General features: G+C 32.4%; 2 long non-coding RNA genes across 4 annotated transcripts; one reads left to right on the top strand and one right to left on the bottom strand.

Annotated features, from left to right (window-relative positions):
- Positions 1–19,545: 19,545 nt before the first annotated feature.
- Positions 19,546–20,001, top strand: LOC146936953 (uncharacterized). The gene is made up of 2 exons (XR_015033221.1): positions 19,546–19,641; positions 19,772–20,001. It is a non-coding gene; the product is annotated as an uncharacterized LOC146936953 (long non-coding RNA).
- Positions 20,002–23,545: 3,544 nt separating this feature from the next.
- Positions 23,546–26,659, bottom strand: LOC146936952 (uncharacterized). Of its 3 annotated transcripts, none has more exons than XR_015030799.1 (7): positions 25,880–26,659; positions 25,622–25,781; positions 25,425–25,466; positions 25,173–25,268; positions 24,976–25,080; positions 24,171–24,213; positions 23,546–24,044 (listed from the first exon to the last, which is right to left on the bottom strand). It is a non-coding gene; the product is annotated as an uncharacterized LOC146936952 (long non-coding RNA). The 3 variants fall into 3 exon arrangements; XR_015030800.1 differs by having other exon boundaries at positions 25,910–26,659; XR_015030798.1 differs by having other exon boundaries at positions 25,896–26,658.
- Between the last annotated feature and the right edge of the window lie 881 nt (positions 26,660–27,540).

The following is a 27,540-nucleotide window of genomic DNA, read 5'->3' as shown; positions in this document are numbered from 1 at the left end:
GGAGTCCAAGATTAGTTGTTCCTTTCAAATACCTGAAGATTCTCTTAACAGCAGTTAAATGAGATTCTCTAGGATCTGATTGGAATCTAGCACACAAGCATAAATGAAGAAAATATCTGGCCTAGATGCAGTAAGGTATAACAAAGAACCAATTATACCTATATACAGCTTCTGGTCTACCTTTGTTCCAGTATCTTCTTTGCTTAAGGTGCAGGTTGGATGCAATGGAGTGTTCATCACTTTACAATCTTCCAGCTTGAACTTCTTCAGAAGCTCCTTAGTATACTTTGTTTGATGAACATATACTCCATCTTTGCTTTGATTGATTTGAATTCCAAGGAAGAATTTCAACTCTCCCATCATGCTCATTTCAAATTCATCCTGCATTAACTTAGAAAATTCCTTGCAAAGAGATGCATTAGTAGAACCAAATATTATATCATCAACATATATCTGCACAACAAGAATGTCTTTCTCAAGAGTCCTCCTGAAGAGTGTTGTGTCAACCTCGCCTCTTTTAAAATCATTTTTAATCAAGAAATTACTTAGTATATTATAACAAACTCTGGGAGCTTCTTTCAATCCATATAGTGATTTCTTAAGTTTGTAAACATAGTCAGGATGCTTAAGATCCTCAAAACTAGGAGGTTGCTTGACAAACACTTCTTCTGATATTACTCCATTGAGAAATGCACTCTTTACATCCATCTGATACAATATTATGCCATGATTCGCTGCATAGGATAGAAGTAACTTGATTGCTTCCAATCTTGCAACTGGAGCAAATGTTTCAGTATAATCAATGCCTTCTTGTTGACTGTAACCTTGTGCAACAAGTCTTGCTTTGTTTCTGACTACCTCACCTTGTTCATTCAGCTTATTTCTGAATACCCATTTTGTTCCAATAATGTTCTTCTGTTGGGGTTTGGGTACCAGATCCCACACATCATTTCTTTGAAACTGATTCAGCTCTTCCTGCATAGCTAGTATCCATCCATCATCTGAAAGTGCTTCATCAACTGTGGCAGGTTCAATCACTGATAATAGTCCTATCATAGACTCATCTTGTCTGAAGTATAATCTTGTTCTTCTAGGACTTTCTTTGTTCCCAATGATTTGATCCTCAGGATGTGAAGACTTGTACTTGAATGTATTCTTGGATTGATTAGCTTGCTGAGAGCCATCTTGAGCTCAGAAGTAACTTCATCTTGTGCTTCTGGAGTTGGTTCAGCTTCTGAACTATCTTCAGATTCAGCTATCTGATCAGGTTCTGGAGTATCTTCATGAACCTGTATATCTGCAAAACTTTCATATTGCTCTGGAGTTTTATTTCCAGGCTCTTTGTCATTAAATTTAACGTGCATTGATTCTTCAACACAAAGTGTTTCTGAATTATACACTCTGTATGCCTTTGACCTTTCAGTGTAACCTAAAAAGATTCCTCTTTAGGACTTGGCATCAAATTTCTATAGGTAGAGCTTGTTATTTAGAATGTAACAGGTACATCCAAATTGATGAAAGTAAGAGATATTGGGTCTTCTTCCCTTAAAGAGTTCATATGTTGTTTTCTCCAAGATAGGTCTGATATAGATTCTATTTTGGACATAACATGTTGTATTCCCTGCTTCTGCCCAAAAATATTTAGCCAAATTGTTTTCATGAATCATGGTTCTAGCCATTTCTTGTGAAGTTCTATTCTTTCTATCTACAACCCCATTTTGTTGTGGAGTTCTAGGAGAAGGAATTCATGGACAATTCTAAGTTTTTCACAAGAAACTTCAAATGGCTCATTTTCAAACTCTCCACCATGATCACTTCTTACTTTTAAAATCTTCATTTCTTTTTCAGACTGAATTTGAGTGCAGAATGTAACACCCCGTTTTCCCAGCTTGAAATTTTTTTTAATAAATCAGAGTATTTAAATCATAAACGGAATGTCACATACTTCTTGAAAGTCATAAAATAGATAATAATAATTATCCTTTAAAATTCAATATCAAAAATCTGAAACTTTGCAGCGGAAAAATAGTTCAACATAATAAAAGTCTTGGCACGCAGGCCTCATCAAAATCTCATAAGTCTTTGTTCAATATTTATTCATAAAATTCATAAAAGACACGTAAGGAATAGAAGTAAAAGCAAGCCCCCATCCCGTTACGTATCAGAGCACCTAGACACAATGTGAGGAGCCTACTCATGAACAACAGCTAGTCCTGGTTACCTGCGCGTTACCAACGTAAGGGCAACATTCCAACAGGAGGGGTGAGATTTCTCAGACAATAATATTAAACATATAAATCATATAAAGTACATTCAACAACTTAAACATCTTATAATTCATTAATCATATCTAATAACTTAAACTTCCTTAACTAGTGTCATTATCATTCCTACATTAGTCATATACTTCTTATTATATCATCATATAAATATCGTCACATATCTACAAGTATTAGTCACAAACACCTTATCATAATCACATAACATCTTATCATAAATCATATAACATCTTATCATAATTCACAAACATGAACAACATCATCGTCAAACATCATCATCAAAATCAAACATCATCATCAAACATAAACAACATTCTTAATCAAACTCATCATTCACTTCATATTCAATCTTAAATAACTTCATAGTCGACTCGACACTTGACTTGACAATGCGACTCAACTTGACAATGCAACTCTTAACAACTTTAATCATCGTAAACTTCTAGATATGCAAATGCATGTGGTACCATTCAGGGCATCAAGCCCCCTTCGCTAAGGTCATATTTGGACCTGTCGGGCATTAAGCCCCCATCGCTAAGGTCATAAAAGGACCTGTCGGGCATTAAGCCCCCATCGCTAAGGTCATAAAAGGACCTGTCGGGCATTAAGCCCCCATCGCTAAGGTCATAAAAAGACCTGTCGGGCATTAAGCCCCCATCACTGACTATGCAATGACACAACGCTAAATGCAACAACATAACTTTCGTACAACAACTTGAATGGCATAACATCATAATATTATGCATCATACAATACTCACACAATATATTCCAACATATCAACAACAATAACAACATATAAATTAATCAATTACATTCATATCAAAGTCCAAAACATTCTTCAAAAGCAAATCAAGTTTGATCAATAAGACATAGGCCAAATACTCATAAAACACCTCAACTAAATCCCTAATACTCAAGTTGAAGTTGGGAAACCAACCATAAGTTTTTGGACTAACTTAGGATTAATTATGCTAAGTTTTCTTAAAGTTTTCTGAAGACCCACTTGGACTATTTTCATCAAAACTCAAAATCTACACATAATTTTCTAGTCACTCCAAAGCTATTAGAAAGCTAACAAAATTATCTAAAACTTTCATGTTTATGCCTATGACCAGTTCTGTACCGATCAATACCAGTTTTCATTTTAAATTCAGAAAAGTTGTGCTGAAAGTCCATAAAAGTTCACTTTGACCTACGTGCAGTAATTTGACCATAACTCAAGTTCTATTAATCCTATTGATGTGAGACCAATGACATTAGAAAGCTAACATTCATACCTACAACTTTAGTGTTTACACCTAAACCCAGTTCGGAACTTAAACTTGTCAAACTGAGACAATAAAAACGCGTTTTGCACACTGACAGCAAAATCGCAGTTCAGCTGCGATTTCGCCTTGGGGAAATCTTTTCGACTCCGTTTTCGATCCAATACTCTCCAAACTTGACCCTAATCATTACCCTATGATTACCCTATCATTAGAACACTAATTATTCATCAACCTACTGTATGCAAATTCAAAGGGTTCTCAAATCTATTAACAACCTATTACAATTCTTAAACCCTAATTCTTAAACTCACCGACATCTCATTCAATTCCATGGTTCTAACCTCAAAACTATTTCCAATAATCATCCTATGGATTATCTAAGGTATGTACACAATTTCTACATCAATTCAACAAGTTTTCATATCTAATCATCAAAACTCTCTCAAAACCCTAATTCTCAAATTCTCACAAACTCTCCCCAACTTGTTAGATGTAATCTAATGATTTAACAACTTAATATTAATGCAAGATAGTCTCACCCTCACCTTAGATTAATTCCTGAATCAGCGGCAGCGTTCTTCTTTCCTAAGGTCTTCTCCTCTTCTCTTAACTTTTCTCTCCTCTTCTCTTCTTTCTTGTTCTCCTATCTTCCAAAAAGCGGTTTCCGGTAAACTCTTTCTAACCTAAGCTTCTCTATTTATAATACTAAAATATTCTTCCCAAATCTATTTAGGCCTAACAACTTATTCTTCTTTCTATTCTAACCCTCAATTCCACTCACACTAATAATCCTCATATTCTAATGAATAATATTTCTCTACTAAATATAGTCTTCCACTAAATATATAATAATACACCAAATAACAAATAATAGCATATTTCATCAAAATATATATGTATATAATATTTTAACACCAAATAACAAATATACCTCTTCATTGGATAATAAATATATTTCTACACTAGATAACAAATATATTTCTACACCAAATAATATATATATTTCTACACAAAATAACAAATATATCTCTTCATCAAATAACAAATATATTTCTACACAAAATAACCCCACAACTTAATATTTATTTTATTTTCGAATCTTATTTTATTAAACAATAAAATAAGTCACAACATCTCATAAATTTCTCTAAAATCATATAAATCACATAAATCTTATAAATCACACTAATCATATAAATATATTCTAAAACTCATTTAAAATAATTAAATAAAAAGAAGGGCGTTACAACTCTCCCCAACTTAAAGGAATTTCGTCCTCGAAATTCAAGCACAATAGAAAATAAGTTTAGTCATTACTTCATCAAACAAAACACAAAAACTACATCAAGTTGGTCGGTTAAACATGCTCACATAAAAAAAACATAACTACTAACTAGAAAACATGACGACACGACACAACGACTCATCCACTTGGCCAGACGGACCGACCTGCTCTGATACCAATTGTAACACCCCGTTTTCCCAGCTTGAAATTTTTTTTAATAAATCAGAGTATTTAAATCATAAACGGAATGTCACATACTTCTTGAAAGTCATAAAATAGATAATAATAATTATCCTTTAAAATTCAATATCAAAAATCTGAAACTTTGCAGCGGAAAAATAGTTCAACATAATAAAAGTCTTGGCACGCAGGCCTCATCAAAATCTCATAAGTCTTTGTTCAATATTTATTCATAAAATTCATAAAAGACACGTAAGGAATAGAAGTAAAAGCAAGCCCCCATCCCGTTACGTATCAGAGCACCTAGACACAATGTGAGGAGCCTACTCATGAACAACAGCTAGTCCTGGTTACCTGCGCGTTACCAACGTAAGGGCAACATTCCAACAGGAGGGGTGAGATTTCTCAGACAATAATATTAAACATATAAATCATATAAAGTACATTCAACAACTTAAACATCTTATAATTCATTAATCATATCTAATAACTTAAACTTCCTTAACTAGTGTCATTATCATTCCTACATTAGTCATATACTTCTTATTATATCATCATATAAATATCGTCACATATCTACAAGTATTAGTCACAAACACCTTATCATAATCACATAACATCTTATCATAAATCATATAACATCTTATCATAATTCACAAACATGAACAACATCATCGTCAAACATCATCATCAAAATCAAACATCATCATCAAACATAAACAACATTCTTAATCAAACTCATCATTCACTTCATATTCAATCTTAAATAACTTCATAGTCGACTCAACACTTGACTTGACAATGCGACTCAACTTGACAATGCAACTCTTAACAACTTTAATCATCGTAAACTTCTAGATATGCAAATGCATGTGGTACCATTCAGGGCATCAAGCCCCCTTCGCTAAGGTCATATTTGGACCTGTCGGGCATTAAGCCCCCATCGCTAAGGTCATAACAGGACCTGTCGGGCATTAAGCCCCCATCGCTAAGGTCATAAAAGGACCTGTCGGGCATTAAGCCCCCATCGCTAAGGTCATAAAAAGACCTGTCGGGCATTAAGCCCCCATCACTGACTATGCAATGACACAACGCTAAATGCAACAACATAACTTTCGTACAACAACTTGAATGGCATAACATCATAATATTATGCATCATACAATACTCACACAATATATTCCAACATATCAACAACAATAACAACATATAAATTAATCAATTACATTCATATCAAAGTCCAAAACATTCTTCAAAAGCAAATCAAGTTTGATCAATAAGACATAGGCCAAATACTCATAAAACACCTCAAATAAATCCCTAATACTCAAGTTGAAGTTGGGAAACCAACCATAAGTTTTTGGACTAACTTAGGATTAATTATGCTAAGTTTTCTTAAAGTTTTCTGAAGACCCACTTGGACTATTTTCATCAAAACTCAAAATCTACACATAATTTTCTAGTCACTCCAAAGCTATTAGAAAGCTAACAAAATTATCTAAAACTTTCATGTTTATGCCTATGACCAGTTATGTACCGATCAATACCAGTTTTCATTTTAAATTCAGAAAAGTTGTGCTGAAAGTCCATAAAAGTTCACTTTGACCTACGTGCAGTAATTTGACCATAACTCAAGTTCTATTAATCCTATTGATGTGAGACCAATGACATTAGAAAGCTAACATCCATACCTACAACTTTAGTGTTTACACCTAAACCCAGTTCGGAACTTAAACTTGTCAAACTGAGACAATAAAAACGCGTTTTGCACACTGACAGCAAAATCGCAGTTCAGCTGCGATTTCGCCTTGGGGAAATCTTTTCGACTCCGTTTTCGATCCAATACTCTCCAAACTTGACCCTAATCATTACCCTATGATTACCCTATCATTAGAACACTAATTATTCATCAACCTACTGTATGCAAATTCAAAGGGTTCTCAAATCTATTAACAACCTATTACAATTCTTAAACCCTAATTCTTAAACTCACCGACATCTCATCCAATTCCATGGTTCTAACCTCAAAACTATTTCCAATAATCATCCTATGGATTATCTAAGGTATGTACACAATTTCTACATCAATTCAACAAGTTTTCATATCTAATCATCAAAACTCTCTCAAAACCCTAATTCTCAAATTCTCACAAACTCTCCCCAACTTGTTAGATGTAATCTAATGATTTAACAACTTAATATTAATGCAAGATAGTCTCACCCTCACCTTAGATTAATTCCTGAATCAGCGGCAGCGTTCTTCTTTCCTAAGGTCTTCTCCTCTTCTCTTGACTTTTCTCTCCTCTTCTCTTCTTTCTTGTTCTCCTATCTTCCAAAAAGCGGTTTCCGGTAAACTCTTTCTAACCTAAGCTTCTCTATTTATAATACTAAAATATTCTTCCCAAATCTATTTAGGCCTAACAACTTATTCTTCTTTCTATTCTAACCCTCAATTCCACTCACACTAATAATCCTCATATTCTAATGAATAATATTTCTCTACAAAATATAGTCTTCCACTAAATATATAATAATACACCAAATAACAAATAATAGCATATTTCATCAAAATATATATGTATATAATATTTTAACACCAAATAACAAATATACCTCTTCATTGGATAATAAATATATTTCTACACTAGATAACAAATATATTTCTACACCAAATAATATATATATTTCTACACAAAATAACAAATATATCTCTTCATCAAATAACAAATATATTTCTACACAAAATAACCCCACAACTTAATATTTATTTTATTTTCGAATCTTATTTTATTAAACAATAAAATAAGTCACAACATCTCATAAATTTCTCTAAAATCATATAAATCACATAAATCTTATAAATCACACTAATCATATAAATATATTCTAAAACTCATTTAAAATAATTAAATAAAAAGAAGGGCGTTACAACTCTCCCCAACTTAAAGGAATTTCGTCCTCGAAATTCAAGCACAATAGAAAATAAGTTTAGTCATTACTTCATCAAACAAAACACAAAAACTACATCAAGTTGGTCAGTTAAACATGCTCACATAAAAAAAACATAACTACTAACTAGAAAACATGACGACACGACACAACGACTCATCCACTTGGCCGGACGGACCGACCTGCTCTGATACCAATTGTAACACCCCGTTTTCCCAGCTTGAAATTTTTTTTAATAAATCAGAGTATTTAAATCATAAACGGAATGTCACATACTTCTTGAAAGTCATAAAATAGATAATAATAATTATCCTTTAAAATTCAATATCAAAAATCTGAAACTTTGCAGCGGAAAAATAGTTCAACATAATAAAAGTCTTGGCACGCAGGCCTCATCAAAATCTCATAAGTCTTTGTTCAATATTTATTCATAAAATTCATAAAAGACACGTAAGGAATAGAAGTAAAAGCAAGCCCCCATCCCGTTACGTATCAGAGCACCTAGACACAATGTGAGGAGCCTACTCATGAACAACAGCTAGTCCTGGTTACCTGCGCGTTACCAACGTAAGGGCAACATTCCAACAGGAGGGGTGAGATTTCTCAGACAATAATATTAAACATATAAATCATATAAAGTACATTCAACAACTTAAACATCTTATAATTCATTAATCATATCTAATAACTTAAACTTCCTTAACTAGTGTCATTATCATTCCTACATTAGTCATATACTTCTTATTATATCATCATATAAATATCGTCACATATCTACAAGTATTAGTCACAAACACCTTATCATAATCACATAACATCTTATCATAAATCATATAACATCTTATCATAATTCACAAACATGAACAACATCATCGTCAAACATCATCATCAAAATCAAACATCATCATCAAACATAAACAACATTCTTAATCAAACTCATCATTCACTTCATATTCAATCTTAAATAACTTCATAGTCGACTCGACACTTGACTTGACAATGCGACTCAACTTGACAATGCAACTCTTAACAACTTTAATCATCGTAAACTTCTAGATATGCAAATGCATGTGGTACCATTCAGGGCATCAAGCCCCCTTCGCTAAGGTCATATTTGGACCTGTCGGGCATTAAGCCCCCATCGCTAAGGTCATAACAGGACCTGTCGGGCATTAAGCCCCCATCGCTAAGGTCATAAAAGGACCTGTCGGGCATTAAGCCCCCATCGCTAAGGTCATAAAAAGACCTGTCGGGCATTAAGCCCCCATCACTGACTATGCAATGACACAACGCTAAATGCAACAACATAACTTTCGTACAACAACTTGAATGGCATAACATCATAATATTATGCATCATACAATACTCACACAATATATTCCAACATATCAACAACAATAACAACATATAAATTAATCAATTACATTCATATCAAAGTCCAAAACATTCTTCAAAAGCAAATCAAGTTTGATCAATAAGACATAGGCCAAATACTCATAAAACACCTCAACTAAATCCCTAATACTCAAGTTGAAGTTGGGAAACCAACCATAAGTTTTTGGACTAACTTAGGATTAATTATGCTAAGTTTTCTTAAAGTTTTCTGAAGACCCACTTGGACTATTTTCATCAAAACTCAAAATCTACACATAATTTTCTAGTCACTCCAAAGCTATTAGAAAGCTAACAAAATTATCTAAAACTTTCATGTTTATGCCTATGACCAGTTCTGTACCGATCAATACCAGTTTTCATTTTAAATTCAGAAAAGTTGTGCTGAAAGTCCATAAAAGTTCACTTTGACCTACGTGCAGTAATTTGACCATAACTCAAGTTCTATTAATCCTATTGATGTGAGACCAATGACATTAGAAAGCTAACATCCATACCTACAACTTTAGTGTTTACACCTAAACCCAGTTCGGAACTTAAACTTGTCAAACTGAGACAATAAAAACGCGTTTTGCACACTGACAGCAAAATCGCAGTTCAGCTGCGATTTCGCCTTGGGGAAATCTTTTCGACTCCGTTTTCGATCCAATACTCTCCAAACTTGACCCTAATCATTACCCTATGATTACCCTATCATTAGAACACTAATTATTCATCAACCTACTGTATGCAAATTCAAAGGGTTCTCAAATCTATTAACAACCTATTACAATTCTTAAACCCTAATTCTTAAACTCACCGACATCTCATCCAATTCCATGGTTCTAACCTCAAAACTATTTCCAATAATCATCCTATGGATTATCTAAGGTATGTACACAATTTCTACATCAATTCAACAAGTTTTCATATCTAATCATCAAAACTCTCTCAAAACCCTAATTCTCAAATTCTCACAAACTCTCCCCAACTTGTTAGATGTAATCTAATGATTTAACAACTTAATATTAATGCAAGATAGTCTCACCCTCACCTTAGATTAATTCCTGAATCAGCGGCAGCGTTCTTCTTTCCTAAGGTCTTCTCCTCTTCTCTTGACTTTTCTCTCCTCTTCTCTTCTTTCTTGTTCTCCTATCTTCCAAAAAGCGGTTTCCGGTAAACTCTTTCTAACCTAAGCTTCTCTATTTATAATACTAAAATATTCTTCCCAAATCTATTTAGGCCTAACAACTTATTCTTCTTTCTATTCTAACCCTCAATTCCACTCACACTAATAATCCTCATATTCTAATGAATAATATTTCTCTACAAAATATAGTCTTCCACTAAATATATAATAATACACCAAATAACAAATAATAGCATATTTCATCAAAATATATATGTATATAATATTTTAACACCAAATAACAAATATACCTCTTCATTGGATAATAAATATATTTCTACACTAGATAACAAATATATTTCTACACCAAATAATATATATATTTCTACACAAAATAACAAATATATCTCTTCATCAAATAACAAATATATTTCTACACAAAATAACCCCACAACTTAATATTTATTTTATTTTCGAATCTTATTTTATTAAACAATAAAATAAGTCACAACATCTCATAAATTTCTCTAAAATCATATAAATCACATAAATCTTATAAATCACACTAATCATATAAATATATTCTAAAACTCATTTAAAATAATTAAATAAAAAGAAGGGCGTTACAACTCTCCCCAACTTAAAGGAATTTCGTCCTCGAAATTCAAGCACAATAGAAAATAAGTTTAGTCATTACTTCATCAAACAAAACACAAAAACTACATCAAGTTGGTCAGTTAAACATGCTCACATAAAAAAAACATAACTACTAACTAGAAAACATGACGACACGACACAACGACTCATCCACTTGGCCGGACGGACCGACCTGCTCTGATACCAATTGTAACACCCCGTTTTCCCAGCTTGAATTTTTTTTTTAATAAATCAGAGTATTTAAATCATAAACGGAATGTCACATACTTCTTGAAAGTCATAAAATAGATAATAATAATTATCCTTTAAAATTCAATATCAAAAATCTGAAACTTTGCAGCGGAAAAATAGTTCAACATAATAAAAGTCTTGGCACGCAGGCCTCATCAAAATCTCATAAGTCTTTGTTCAATATTTATTCATAAAATTCATAAAAGACACGTAAGGAATAGAAGTAAAAGCAAGCCCCCATCCCGTTACGTATCAGAGCACCTAGACACAATGTGAGGAGCCTACTCATGAACAACAGCTAGTCCTGGTTACCTGCGCGTTACCAACGTAAGGCAACATTCCAACAGGAGGGGTGAGATTTCTCAGACAATAATATTAAACATATAAATCATATAAAGTACATTCAACAACTTAAACATCTTATAATTCATTAATCATATCTAATAACTTAAACTTCCTTAACTAGTGTCATTATCATTCCTACATTAGTCATATACTTCTTATTATATCATCATATAAATATCGTCACATATCTACAAGTATTAGTCACAAACACCTTATCATAATCACATAACATCTTATCATAAATCATATAACATCTTATCATAATTCACAAACATGAACAACATCATCGTCAAACATCATCATCAAAATCAAACATCATCATCAAACATAAACAACATTCTTAATCAAACTCATCATTCACTTCATATTCAATCTTAAATAACTTCATAGTCGACTCGACACTTGACTTGACAATGCGACTCAACTTGACAATGCAACTCTTAACAACTTTAATCATCGTAAACTTCTAGATATGCAAATGCATGTGGTACCATTCAGGGCATCAAGCCCCCTTCGCTAAGGTCATATTTGGACCTGTCGGGCATTAAGCCCCCATCGCTAAGGTCATAAAAGGACCTGTCGGGCATTAAGCCCCCATCGCTAAGGTCATAAAAAGACCTGTCGGGCATTAAGCCCCCATCACTGACTATGCAATGACACAACGCTAAATGCAACAACATAACTTTCGTACAACAACTTGAATGGCATAACATCATAATATTATGCATCATACAATACTCACACAATATATTCCAACATATCAACAACAATAACAACATATAAATTAATCAATTACATTCATATCAAAGTCCAAAACATTCTTCAAAAGCAAATCAAGTTTGATCAATAAGACATAGGCCAAATACTCATAAAACACCTCAAATAAATCCCTAATACTCAAGTTGAAGTTGGGAAACCAACCATAAGTTTTTGGACTAACTTAGGATTAATTATGCTAAGTTTTCTTAAAGTTTTCTGAAGACCCACTTGGACTATTTTCATCAAAACTCAAAATCTACACATAATTTTCTAGTCACTCCAAAGCTATTAGAAAGATAACAAAATTATCTAAAACTTTCATGTTTATGCCTATGACCAGTTATGTACCGATCAATACCAGTTTTCATTTTAAATTCAGAAAAGTTGTGCTGAAAGTCCATAAAAGTTCACTTTGACCTACGTGCAGTAATTTGACCATAACTCAAGTTCTATTAATCCTATTGATGTGAGACCAATGACATTAGAAAGCTAACATCCATACCTACAACTTTAGTGTTTACACCTAAACCCAGTTCGGAACTTAAACTTGTCAAACTGAGACAATAAAAACGCGTTTTGCACACTGACAGCAAAATCGCAGTTCAGCTGCGATTTCGCCTTGGGGAAATCTTTTCGACTCCGTTTTCGATCCAATACTCTCCAAACTTGACCCTAATCATTACCCTATGATTACCCTATCATTAGAACACTAATTATTCATCAACCTACTGTATGCAAATTCAAAGGGTTCTCAAATCTATTAACAACCTATTACAATTCTTAAACCCTAATTCTTAAACTCACCGACATCTCATCCAATTTCATGGTTCTAACCTCAAAACTATTTCCAATAATCATCCTATGGATTATCTAAGGTATGTACACAATTTCTACATCAATTCAACAAGTTTTCATATCTAATCATCAAAACTCTCTCAAAACCCTAATTCTCAAATTCTCACAAACTCTCCCCAACTTGTTAGATGTAATCTAATGATTTAACAACTTAATATTAATGCAAGATAGTCTCACCCTCACCTTAGATTAATTCCTGAATCAGCGGCAGCGTTCTTCTTTCCTAAGGTCTTCTCCTCTTCTCTTGACTTTTCTCTCCTCTTCTCTTCTTTCTTGTTCTCCTATCTTCCAAAAAGCGGTTTCCGGTAAACTCTTTCTAACCTAAGCTTCTCTATTTATAATACTAAAATATTCTTCCCAAATCTATTTAGGCCTAACAACTTATTCTTCTTTCTATTCTAACCCTCAATTCCACTCACACTAATAATCCTCATATTCTAATGAATAATATTTCTCTACTAAATATAGTCTTCCACTAAATATATAATAATACACCAAATAACAAATAATAGCATATTTCATCAAAATATATATGTATATAATATTTTAACACCAAATAACAAATATACCTCTTCATTGGATAATAAATATATTTCTACACTAGATAACAAATATATTTCTACACCAAATAATATATATATTTCTACACAAAATAACAAATATATCTCTTCATCAAATAACAAATATATTTCTACACAAAATAACCCCACAACTTAATATTTATTTTATTTTCGAATCTTATTTTATTAAACAATAAAATAAGTCACAACATCTCATAAATTTCTCTAAAATCATATAAATCACATAAATCTTATAAATCACACTAATCATATAAATATATTCTAAAACTCATTTAAAATAATTAAATAAAAAGAAGGGCGTTACAACTCTCCCCAACTTAAAGGAATTTCGTCCTCGAAATTCAAGCACAATAGAAAATAAGTTTAGTCATTACTTCATCAAACAAAACACAAAAACTACATCAAGTTGGTCAGTTAAACATGCTCACATAAAAAAAAAACATAACTACTAACTAGAAAACATGACGACACGACACAACGACTCATCCACTTGGCCGGACGGACCGACCTGCTCTGATACCAATTGTAACACCCCGTTTTCCCAGCTTGAAATTTTTTTTAATAAATCAGAGTATTTAAATCATAAACGGAATGTCACATACTTCTTGAAAGTCATAAAATAGATAATAATAATTATCCTTTAAAATTCAATATCAAAAATCTGAAACTTTGCAGCGGAAAAATAGTTCAACATAATAAAAGTCTTGGCACGCAGGCCTCATCAAAATCTCATAAGTCTTTGTTCAATATTTATTCATAAAATTCATAAAAGACACGTAAGGAATAGAAGTAAAAGCAAGCCCCCATCCCGTTACGTATCAGAGCACCTAGACACAATGTGAGGAGCCTACTCATGAACAACAGCTAGTCCTGGTTACCTGCGCGTTACCAACGTAAGGGCAACATTCCAACAGGAGGGGTGAGATTTCTCAGACAATAATATTAAACATATAAATCATATAAAGTACATTCAACAACTTAAACATCTTATAATTCATTAATCATATCTAATAACTTAAACTTCCTTAACTAGTGTCATTATCATTCCTACATTAGTCATATACTTCTTATTATATCATCATATAAATATCGTCACATATCTACAAGTATTAGTCACAAACACCTTATCATAATCACATAACATCTTATCATAAATCATATAACATCTTATCATAATTCACAAACATGAACAACATCATCGTCAAACATCATCATCAAAATCAAACATCATCATCAAACATAAACAACATTCTTAATCAAACTCATCATTCACTTCATATTCAATCTTAAATAACTTCATAGTCGACTCGACACTTGACTTGACAATGCGACTCAACTTGACAATGCAACTCTTAACAACTTTAATCATCGTAAACTTCTAGATATGCAAATGCATGTGGTACCATTCAGGGCATCAAGCCCCCTTCGCTAAGGTCATATTTGGACCTGTCGGGCATTAAGCCCCCATCGCTAAGGTCATAAAAGGACCTGTCGGGCATTAAGCCCCCATCGCTAAGGTCATAAAAGGACCTGTCGGGCATTAAGCCCCCATCGCTAAGGTCATAAAAAGACCTGTCGGGCATTAAGCCCCCATCACTGACTATGCAATGACACAACGCTAAATGCAACAACATAACTTTCGTACAACAACTTGAATGGCATAACATCATAATATTATGCATCATACAATACTCACACAATATATTCCAACATATCAACAACAATAACAACATATAAATTAATCAATTACATTCATATCAAAGTCCAAAACATTCTTCAAAAGCAAATCAAGTTTGATCAATAAGACATAGGCCAAATACTCATAAAACACCTCAACTAAATCCCTAATACTCAAGTTGAAGTTGGGAAACCAACCATAAGTTTTTGGACTAACTTAGGATTAATTATGCTAAGTTTTCTTAAAGTTTTCTGAAGACCCACTTGGACTATTTTCATCAAAACTCAAAATCTACACATAATTTTCTAGTCACTCCAAAGCTATTAGAAAGCTAACAAAATTATCTAAAACTTTCATGTTTATGCCTATGACCAGTTCTGTACCGATCAATACCAGTTTTCATTTTAAATTCAGAAAAGTTGTGCTGAAAGTCCATAAAAGTTCACTTTGACCTACGTGCAGTAATTTGACCATAACTCAAGTTCTATTAATCCTATTGATGTGAGACCAATGACATTAGAAAGCTAACATCCATACCTACAACTTTAGTGTTTACACCTAAACCCAGTTCGGAACTTAAACTTGTCAAACTGAGACAATAAAAACGCGTTTTGCACACTGACAGCAAAATCGCAGTTCAGCTGCGATTTCGCCTTGGGGAAATCTTTTCGACTCCGTTTTCGATCCAATACTCTCCAAACTTGACCCTAATCATTACCCTATGATTACCCTATCATTAGAACACTAATTATTCATCAACCTACTGTATGCAAATTCAAAGGGTTCTCAAATCTATTAACAACCTATTACAATTCTTAAACCCTAATTCTTAAACTCACCGACATCTCATCCAATTCCATGGTTCTAACCTCAAAACTATTTCCAATAATCATCCTATGGATTATCTAAGGTATGTACACAATTTCTACATCAATTCAACAAGTTTTCATATCTAATCATCAAAACTCTCTCAAAACCCTAATTCTCAAATTCTCACAAACTCTCCCCAACTTGTTAGATGTAATCTAATGATTTAACAACTTAATATTAATGCAAGATAGTCTCACCCTCATCTTAGATTAATTCCTGAATCAGCGGCAGCGTTCTTCTTTCCTAAGGTCTTCTCCTCTTCTCTTGACTTTTCTCTCCTCTTCTCTTCTTTCTTGTTCTCCTATCTTCCAAAAAGCGGTTTCCGGTAAACTCTTTCTAACCTAAGCTTCTCTATTTATAATACTAAAATATTCTTCCCAAATCTATTTAGGCCTAACAACTTATTCTTCTTTCTATTCTAACCCTCAATTCCACTCACACTAATAATCCTCATATTCTAATGAATAATATTTCTCTACAAAATATAGTCTTCCACTAAATATATAATAATACACCAAATAACAAATAATAGCATATTTCATCAAAATATATATGTATATAATATTTTAACACCAAATAACAAATATACCTTTTCATTGGATAATAAATATATTTCTACACTAGATAACAAATATATTTCTACACCAAATAATATATATATTTCTACACAAAATAACAAATATATCTCTTCATCAAATAACAAATATATTTCTACACAAAATAACCCCACAACTTAATATTTATTTTATTTTCGAATCTTATTTTATTAAACAATAAAATAAGTCACAACATCTCATAAATTTCTCTAAAATCATATAAATCACATAAATCTTATAAATCACACTAATCATATAAATATATTCTAAAACTCATTTAAAATAATTAAATAAAAAGAAGGGCGTTACACAGAAGTTGCTGAATACATCATAAGCATTATCCTTACTTTTCAGGAATTTTACCCAAGTCCATCTGTTGTAAGGATGCAGTGCTAACTGGTCCAAATAAATCAATATGAAATAATTCTAAGGGTCTGGAGGTTGAGATAATGTCTTTTGTTTTAAAAGATTATTTTACAATCTTCCTTTTCTGGCATGCACCACAAAGTGCATCTGAATGATAGTCAATGTCTGGAAGGCCTTTGACAAGTTGTAACTTACTAAGCTTAGAGATTAATCTCCAGTTAGCATGTCCCAACCTTCTGTGCCACATCCATTTCTTATCATTCACTGACAGAAGACAAATTACTTTCTGATCAACCAGTCAGAGAAGTTAATTTTATAGACATTCTCCATCCTCTTTCCCTTGAATACTATGGAATTGTTATCTTTGTTTATTACTGTGCAGTTGGTCTTTTCAAACATCACATCGTAACCATTATCATAAAATTGACTGATACTCAAAAGGTTATGTTCAAGACCATCTACCAACCACACATTATTAATTGAGATAGATGAGTTACCAATAGTTCATGTACCAATGATCTTGCCAGACTGGTTGCCTCCAAACTTCACATTTCCTCCTTCTTTCATTGTGAGGGTGAAGAACATAGACTTCTCTCCTGTCATATGCCTTGAGCAACCGCTGTCTAGGTACCATGATTTTTACTTTTCCTTTGCTCTTAGACATATCTGTACATTGACAATTTCAGAGTTAGGTACCCATTGTTTTCAGAGTTATGGGTCCTTTGAGGTTAGTACTAGAAGTTTTACTCTTCACTTCTTGTACCTTGTGTTGTAAGATTGGTGACTTCTAATTAATCATTACCTTAGGTTTAACACCTTTTTGTTTTGATTCCCCAGGAGCAAAAACTATTTTGTTCTTCTGAAACTTAGACTTCAGGACCTCAGATTCAGGTTTCAACAGACTCTGAGGAACAGGTTCTGATCTCCTCAGAATCTTGATCTTTGAAGTCTTAGAATCAGAGTTTATCATTCCCAATCTTTGCAATGATAAACTTTGAGGGATCAAATAACACGATTCAGTCAAAGAGATTGGGAATCTCTTTGCAATGAATTTGTCTTAAAAATGTGTTAGTTTTACTAAATTGCTCTTTTTGTATAAATGCATTCAATGTTGATCTTTTACATTCCAAGAGTAATTGGTAGTATTAATAAGGGTGTGGTTGAAACAGAAGGAATAAATTCATCTAAAATTTATAGATTGTCTTATACTCCATCTGTTTCACAGTGAGTGTCGTTTAAGGTTTTGGCACACAGATTAAGAAATACAATGAAATAATCGTTAGACATAACATTTTTACTAAACGGTCCTTACTTTATAAGAAAAAGACAAACTTAAAGTTGCTTTGAAAATTGTGTGAGAGAAAAGTTAGAGTATTTATTGAGGTTAAAGTTAGAAGAAAAAAATTAAAGTTGTATTGAAAATGTAAAGTGACATTCATTTTGAAACAATTTTTTTTACTACTATTAAAGTGACACTCATTTTCTGTGGCGGATCTTGAATTATTTTATTGGGGGTGCCAAATATTTTCAGAATATATATTAAACAGTTTTTAAAAATTTACAAAATTATGGAGTAGTCTAGTGGTTTATTTTCTTGGAACTACCATAGTGAACAGCAGTTCAACTCCCCCCGTTGGGACCTCTTTTTTTGAATAAAGTATTATTAATACAATGAAAAATATAATAAAAATAAAGTATTATTAATACAATGGAAAATATAAAAAAAGAAGCTACTGAGGATCGAACCCACGCCTTAGGGGGGTTTTGGAGTTTGTCAATCCATTGCGGCGCCACTGTAAAGTAAGATATATTATGCATAATATGATAATTATAGTAAACTTAGGGGATGCAGTGGCACCTGCAGGTCTCCACTAAGATCCGCCACTGCTCATTTTGAAATGGAGAGAGTATTAAAATCGGATAGAACATTTATTATGATAACCACCGCTTCAACTTATTGTTTTATGGTCAACAACTTTATTTATGAGAACCATTCAACTTATTGTTTTATTGTCAACAACTTTATTGACTGTTTTTTTTTTTTAGGAAAAACTTTATTGACATTTAATATATCAGTTTCTTTTTTTAAGCAATTTAATAAGGTCAAGGTGCAATTTCACCATATTCATATATAAATAGACCTATAGAATAGTAATATGTTCTTTGTATAAAGATGGAGATTACAAGGATTTCTTCTCTTACAACGATATTTTTATTGGCTTTCCTCATTTCTGCACCAGGTTCATAAATAATGTACTATCTGAGTAATTTGTCTATGTTTCATGTAGTAATGATTAACTTCAAACAAATTTACATTTCAAATCTTCCACCCATTGATTTTATGTTCAAATGCTTTGTTTGTGAATGCAGATATGTATGTGATATCAATACCTTGTCGGTCGAATGCAGACTGCCCGCCCCATATGTGTAAGATTGGATCGCCAGAATGTGATCAGACGCATAAAGATTGTTGGTGTTTTCTCCCACCTTCTGTTGATAATAATATTCCTAATGTAATACCTCAAGTTACAAATTAAGTAATTGACTATTGTAATGAAATCATCTTGTATGAATAAAAATTAATATGTAAGAATGGACAATATCTTATTTGTTTAATTTAAATTTAAATTTTATCTTATATTGTACCAAAAAAAAATTTATCTTATTAAAGTGTTTTTCTAAAAGATTTTATAAAAGTTAGATAAGCCTTTTAAATATATTTTATCTTTACTACAAATTTTTTGTAGTCACAATTATCATTTTATATAAGGACTATATTATTCTTTTTTTTACCAAATGAGTACTACTACTATATTATTATAATTGTTTTTGTTGGTATTAAAAATATATAATGATTAATTACATTTTTGAGAAAAAAATCCAAGGAGCATTTTCGAAATATTTTTGTTATTAATCTTTATAAGCTTAAACACACTTTTGACCATCTTATTTTTACAAAACTTGCGATTTTGGCCGTCTAAGTTTAAAATGACACTTTTGGCCACCTATCTTTACTATCTTTTGCAAAACCTTATTTTGACCAAGCTAAGGCGGTGTTCAGATCTGCTTCAGTCCTTATTTCATCCAGTTTCCCAGTTTGCTTCACCGATGTGCGACATGTGGCGCAAAATAATTCACCATTGTGTCTTTGTTCTTGAAATGACTACATTGCTTAACGAAATCTGCATTTTTTAATCTGCAACATTGCATAAAAAATTATGCATTACTTCTGGTTTTAATTGAAAATTGAACCCTAATTTGAAAAAAGGGAAAGATGCGGTGGGGCTGGAGAAGCTAATTCCACAGTGAAAGTAGCATAGCGGTGCCGAGAGCATGGACAAGAAGGAGAGATGGTACAATGTTCAATTTTCAGGAACGATTCTCTTTGGAACCCGTCTCTGTTTCATTTTTTGTTAAACAAAATATTAGTAATTTTCATATTTTTTAGAGAAATGATATTTGTATAACAATTTTTTGACAACTTTTTCTTTCATACTCACATCTCTCTATTGTTTTGGTTTTGTGTCAATTGCTCCTTTTCTTTGTAAATTAAATTTTTTGTTGTGCCAAAAGTTGTCATACAAATGTTGTTCAAATAACATAACTTTATTTTTTAATCTTGATCATTGATTTCATCTTTACCATGTGTCAAGCATCTAAGCAAATAACTGAAAACTGGATGAAATAAGGACTGAATGAAATAAGGCAAATGTGATCACTCACTTAGCTGAGTCAGACGAAACCTGTGTATTTATTATTTTTAAAGTAAAATAAAATCTACCTCATCAATAAATTAAACATTTCTTAATTAATTTTTATTATCTTCGTCATCTTTTTTGTCATCTTCATCTTCAAATTTATCAACTTTCTTCATCTGCATCTTCGACTTATAAAGCAGAAAGAAATATCCATCATATTTATCTCATCATCTTCAAATCTTGAGGGGAAAAATAAACAAAAGAAAAATAAAACAAACCCAGACACTACCAAACGCAAAAGTTTAGTACCTCAAATCGAATTCAAAGGCTAAAGATCCAAGAAAGGTGTTTATTTCTTGATTGAAATTTAAACATTGTTTCCAATCACAACCTTAAAACACGATTTAACCCATCAACTTTAGGGTTATTTGGATTTTAAACCAACCTTCTAGCTCAAACCCAAACCAAACCAAGACAAACACACACCAATGTGAACATGAAATCACTTTTACAAAATTAATTTTGGAATCAAGAGAGAACCCTTAGATGGAATTATAAGTCCCTTGCCAAAAAACAAAACCCTTAGATGGAATTGAAACTTGTTGTCATTTGAAGGATTCTTGTGAAAACAAAACAATCAGATATTTTCTATGAAAGGTTTTCGTTCTTATTAGTTTCTTATTGGTTCTTCAGAGACGCCACCATCACTCTTGTCTCAACCCATCTCTCAAATCCTTTGATTTCTTAATTTGAGATTTTGGTATTTTCAGGGTTCTAGAATTTCTTGATTTGATTAATGTCTCATATGGAGATTTTTTGAATTTGGAAAGATCACTATTATCAAGGTTTTAAAAAACGCTATGATATCGTGAAAAAGGTCGAGGTAAAAAGTTGTAGCTAATCGTCGTTACCATTATTCTCCGTTTTTACATAGTTGACAAAAAATCACAACGAACTACAGTTACAGCCGCAACGAAACACCATTACACCTGCAACAAAACATCGTCCATGAAAATAAACGAGAATCTCGTTATTTTTCAATTGAGACAGATGAAATCACATTTTTAGGGCATATTTTTACATAAAGGCTAAATTGGATATTTGGTCTCTTAACTTATTTATTGTTTTCATATTGGTCCCCTAACGAATTAATTTTACGCTTCGGCCTCTCATGAAGGTGATAAAAACACAAGAAGGTATGTTGAATTGTGTTAGGCTGTTGGCTTTTTCAAACTTTTTCTAAGTGTTTGCGTTGTTCAGAGTTGGATTCATTGCATTTCAAGTTTCAAAATGGCTTATTTAACATATACAGAAACTAGATTGACGACCCGTGCGCCGCACGGGTCCTACCGATTAAAATAGTCACCAATGAGTTATATTGTAATAAAAAATTGTACTGGAATTTATCAAATGATAAAAATTTATTAGATTAGTGATATCATGACGACATTTATATAGTTCGAAAATCGTACTTTTTACAAATTCGTTTTTTTCCTAGCTTTTTAGTGGATTATGAATAGTAATTGTCAGAAACGGTTGATTCAACTTCTATCATTGTTAACGTACCAATTTTGTCTAGACTTTTATTTCTGATCACACGCAACAATTGATTCATTCATTATGTAATACTAATCATAGGTTAGATTAACATTAAGTCAGAATAAAAATTTAAAGTACTATTAAAAAGCAATGAGACTTTTTCACGTGATAATGCAAGAAATATTACTCTTTCGCAACAAATTCTTTTATAGAACATTTTTTTTTAATATAGAACATTTTTTTAAAAGCAAAAAATATAGAACATATCAATGAAATTTTTTAAAACAACTTTTATGGAAAAATCTCATCTAAAAATTGATTTTTATTTAAATATTATTTCTTCTATAAGCTTTACAAAAAAAAAAAATCAATTGTTATTGTCATGCAATATATTCCTCTATTGTTATTAAATTAACCAGAGATGATTCGGTACAATATAGAACATAGCACATAAAAGCTCAAACTCCGACTCTTATATAGTCTCATTACAATCAACAAAATAAAATGGCACCATTAGACCCTATTTTAGTAATACATGACCCAAGAGCAAATTATATTACACATTAATTTATTAAAAGTGCTTACATTATACCAAATTAACATTATACTTATTTTATAATTGGACAAATTTATAATAGTAACCAATTCAGATTTCCATTCCGGTAAATACATGCTTATATCAATTCTATAAATTAAAACTGATCGGTGACGGACAAAATTTAAACTATGGCAGGTTCATGCTTTTGTTAATAGTTTGGTTGAGCAATCAAAACCAATTGCTTGCAAGTAAGTTTGGACAGTTAAATCAAACCTTATTACTTGATATCTTGAAAGCTTATTTAGTTTGGTATAGTGTAACATTTGTTAATACCTTTAGACATAAATATTCAAATCAAACCAAATGAGATAGTAATAAAAGATATCTTGGAAAATTAAGACAAAGGATATAAATTGTTTGGTACTAAAATAGAGTTCCAATAACATAGACAGAACAAAACTTAAATCTAAAGCTTAAACTTAAAGGGGAAATGAACATACATAGAACAAAGTAAAATAACAACTTCTCAAACTACAATCTGAACTGGTTTGATTTGAATAGGCCAAGTTGCACCAGTACTGGTTGGTGAACACAGTTTTGTACGGAGGACCAACATTAGAGGAGCCATAGGATATATGATCTTATTGTTACCAGCATCTGTCACACCAAGTCTAATTGTTGCACCTTTCAACGAACCTACGTGAATTGCAAAGTTGTAGCCACTGACCAAAAAGAGTGCACGGCATATCCTTTTCACGATTGAATTTGAAATAACATTTTTCAACTACAACCCAAGTAATCCACGACAGTTAATTCTGTTTCGTCAGCAGGCACTGCAGTCTGACAAAAAACCAAACCAAGACAGCTTCTGCAAGACATCTTCCACAAAACCAATTAAATATATATCTTACCAAATTGCCAAAAACATCAGAGGTTGTCAAATCCTTAACACTTGTTTGGTAAAACTTTGTGGGAAGAAAGAGAGTAGAAGCACCATTTGGAATGCTGGAACAGTCAGAAGAACTTGCATACTCGTGCTGCAAAAGCCATAAAAACGGAATAGACACATATTATAAACTTATAAAATGTTACTTACAATAGCAATGTCAAATTTCATGTGAAAAGTTCTCAATTTCATCAAGTCATTAGGAACAACCTTGCTTACAACCCCACCAACATTATTGTAACACATTAAAGATTAACAATTCTATATAAATATTATCAATACACTACAAACAGAAGAAAAAAAAATCAGCGTAAATTTCAAACTTATCGGTGCATCAATAGTTTCTTGATCCTTGGCAAATATGATAAAGTTATCCAAATCAGACATCTTACGTATTGGAATGGAAAGTAATGCATCATATAAGTTTGTCTAGTACTGGCAAAGTTGACTAACTCATGCAAATAAGCAAGTTTTAATATGCAGGTTACTTTGGAAACAAACACTGAACAAACAAAGTTGTGTTTAAAGAACCTGCAAACAAAAATCTGACACAAATATGTGGCAGATTAAAAGTGAAGTAGCTTGTTCACCATCTACTCACACCTTACACCAGCACAAAAAAATCAGTCCTATGGACCTTTTACCATCAGAACCAAAACATATTAATTAGCATTGTAACATCAACAGAGCAGCCATGGCAGCCAATGCAGGGAATATACAACAACACATACAAATGGTAGATTAAAACAAATAGATATGGCAGCCTTGTCCGATATTTGTTTATGCTATTTTTACATACCAAATTAGTTACTAATCAAATTTGTCAAAAAAGAGAAAGGAGAATCTGCCTTACGTGTTCAAACTCCGCTCCTGGGCTGCATCCAATGAGATAAAAGAATAATCATTTTGCTTTTGATCAACTTAACTTTCTCGGAGAAGAATACCATTTGTTAGGTACCTAATGGAAACGAACTGAATCGAATCAATGAACAATGATAACAACACAATTGAGAATTAGAGAATGATAATATTAGGATAAAAATACTACACCTCATATGCTTTTCTTTACTGCATTTTGTAAGCATCAACGGAAAACAAAAATTCAAGAATGTATACCATCGCGAGTTATATTGTCACCGTGAGCCACTGCAAACATCATAGAAAAAAAATTTATGAACAACTAATTGACCATCTCCATTTGCATGGGTCTACTAAAAAACTCACCAATGAATTCAAGTTAGACAGTAATAAACCCACATGTTAATCAAACCCACATGATTAAGAACTGTTAAACAAACCCACATGTTAATCTTCCGTTTCTTCATATTCTTCAACCTCAGAGTCCTAATTTAAACAAACCCACATGATTAAGAACTGTTAAATATTAATAAACAGTCAGCAAGAGAACATGTTAATCATAGAACCTTGTAGACAAAAGGAGATATAAGTCTACGAAAACGCTAAAAACTGATATACATGAAGAAACAGTAAAGATTAACCTCATCGTAATCTTCGGAGTCATCATCGTCACTATCCTCATCCTCGCCGTCTTCATCCTCTACTTCATCTCCCTTAGTGAAGTGAAGCAGTTTTGAATTGAATCACCACATGACTTCCCTTGTTTCAGGAGTTGCTCAATCAATTGAGCCAGTGCCATCACTAAAATCCACCCAATAAATAAATTAAAGTCATGGTTTGTTAAAAAAACAGATTCAACTGATTGACTGTGTGTATTAGTAATGAATGTAAATATTAACTGTGAAAAAATTGAACCATGTCGGCGGAACCTTCACTGATGCAATCATCATCCTTCTTCTCTGCTGTCCGCCGACCATCATCAACTGTTTTCTCTACTGTCCGCCGCCGTCGACGAATTTCGTAAATTTGAAATCTTTTCCGTTTTTTTCATATGGGTTTTGATTGTACTTTAATCAGCGGCGATGGTTTCAGCGAAGAAAACAACACCGACAACATAAATTTATCTCCATCGGAGTTGACGGATCCAGCGGTGGCGGTGATGAAAGAAGAGCTCATTGAAACGAAAAACAACAGCCTAACTCCGATGCCGGTTCCGACGATGATGACGGTGGCGGTGGCGAAGATGTCATAGAATGACTGTCATACAAATGAGGAGGGAGGTGGTCGCCGGTGGAAGTGAAAAAGATCAAGTATGTGTTTGGCAACACGTTTGGAGGTTCCAAACGTGGGTTACTTTTGTCAAACGTCGTTTTGCCCTTAAACATGTTGTTTGGATGAATGAAAAAGCAAGTTTGTGAAACGTGGTTTTTGTCTCCAAACGTGGTTTTGCTGAAGCTGAGATTCGTAGCTTCTACGGTAGGAGAAAACGTGGTTTCAGCCTTTAAAGATGTGTGACATGTTTATCTTCCTATATTACCCTTGTTTTCTTTGAAACTTGTTTTATGATTTTTTAAGATCTGCAACTTTACTGTTGTTGTGGCAATAGGTTGAAGATGATGGTACATGGGCTTTTTGTTATGTTTAACTCACTGGCCCATTAAATCTCTATCATAGGCTTTCTATTATTATTTTTTTAATTTTTTTTTTGTGATGATTTGCGTTTCTTCTTCTGTTGAGAGGATTTTTTTATTGTTAAAATAATTGAATGAAAAAAGAAATTAACTAATGTAAAGAAAACAATTTATAAACATATAATTTTTTTAACGTAATACTTGATAAATTATTATGAAGGAAAATAAACAAAATTAAATATAAAAGTAATGTAATTTTAGGTGGGACCTATTTTGGTAATTATGCACTTAAAAGCAATTTTGATTCAACATATACAAACAACATTAATTCATAAAAATCACTTTTAAACTAGTGTATCCAAACATAAATCAATTCACATCCAACTCACTTTTAACCAAAAGCAATTCTCTCAAACTCAATTCTATCAAAATCAATTCTGTCCGCCTCCAAACCAAACACACACCAAGATGGTGATAGATGTACAGAAACGAACCAGAAGGAATGGTTGTGTTTCTTCTGTTTTCACAGCATTTTTTTATTTCAAAAAATTAGGAGGAGATGGGAAGAGAAAGAGAGAGAGAAAGAAAGATGAAGACTGAACTTTTGGGAGGAGATGATTTTGTCTGGTGAAGCGTGTATTCTCTATACTAATTGGGAGGAGAGGATATCTCAAACCTGATTGGTCAATTGTGTGGTGGCATACTTGAGCACTGTGCACCTAAATTTTTATTTTGAATTTCAAACAGCCAAACACTTTGGAGCCAAATTTTTTTAGGATTATCTCACTTAGCATTTAATGCTGGGATTTTGGAGCCAAATTTCTAGGGTTAAATTGTTGCAACCTAATAAGCATTTAGAGTAAGGGATATTACGTTGGATTTATATTTATTTCCCTAACAATTTATCTCTCAATCCATGCTAAAACCAA

This window comes from Medicago sativa, chromosome 3, assembly GCF_051527215.1.
Source record: "Medicago sativa cultivar Bolivia chromosome 3, Bolivia_mono, whole genome shotgun sequence".
In the NCBI taxonomy this organism is placed as follows: domain Eukaryota; kingdom Viridiplantae; phylum Streptophyta; class Magnoliopsida; order Fabales; family Fabaceae; genus Medicago; species Medicago sativa.
This window is presented reverse-complemented; position numbering and strand designations above follow the sequence as displayed.